This window comes from Lathamus discolor, chromosome 6 (genome assembly GCF_037157495.1).
Source record: "Lathamus discolor isolate bLatDis1 chromosome 6, bLatDis1.hap1, whole genome shotgun sequence".
NCBI classification, from domain to species: Eukaryota; Metazoa; Chordata; class Aves; order Psittaciformes; family Psittacidae; genus Lathamus; species Lathamus discolor.
In genome coordinates, this window is record NC_088889.1 from 83,684,957 (window position 1) to 83,685,470 (window position 514).

Consider the following 514-nt stretch of genomic DNA (forward strand, 5'->3'; position numbering starts at 1 on the left):
TGCTCACGTCAGTGTTGTTCCCACGTAAATTTAAAGGCTCCAAAATTCCTGAAATGAAATCTTAATATGAATGCAGGCAGGTTTTTCTTTTCAAAAGGCACTTTATGCCTCCAGGTGAGCCTGGTGGCCTTTGGCTGTAGCTATCAAACTGGGAATAGCATCAACATGTGCTACTACAGGATGTGAAAGGCGCCAGTCCCTCGCTCAGCACTGCCTGTCCCCTTGGCTCCCTGCTCCGTGGAAGGGGCCGAGTGCCGGCCTGCCCCAGCACTCACCCTTTGTGAGAGCACACTTCTGTTAAGGCTGCTCACATCCAGCATCTCCTTCTTGTAGACATCTGCACTGCAAAGCTGAAAAACCCCAGCTAGCTTTCATCATGCACTGAGAAGCAATGGGATCGCTTCCTTGCAAGGACTAGGCAGAATTTAGTAAGCATCCAGGATTCCTGCTTGAGAAACGCTGGAGATGACAAATAAAACTAGCAAGAGTCCTATTTATAGGCATGAAAAAATAA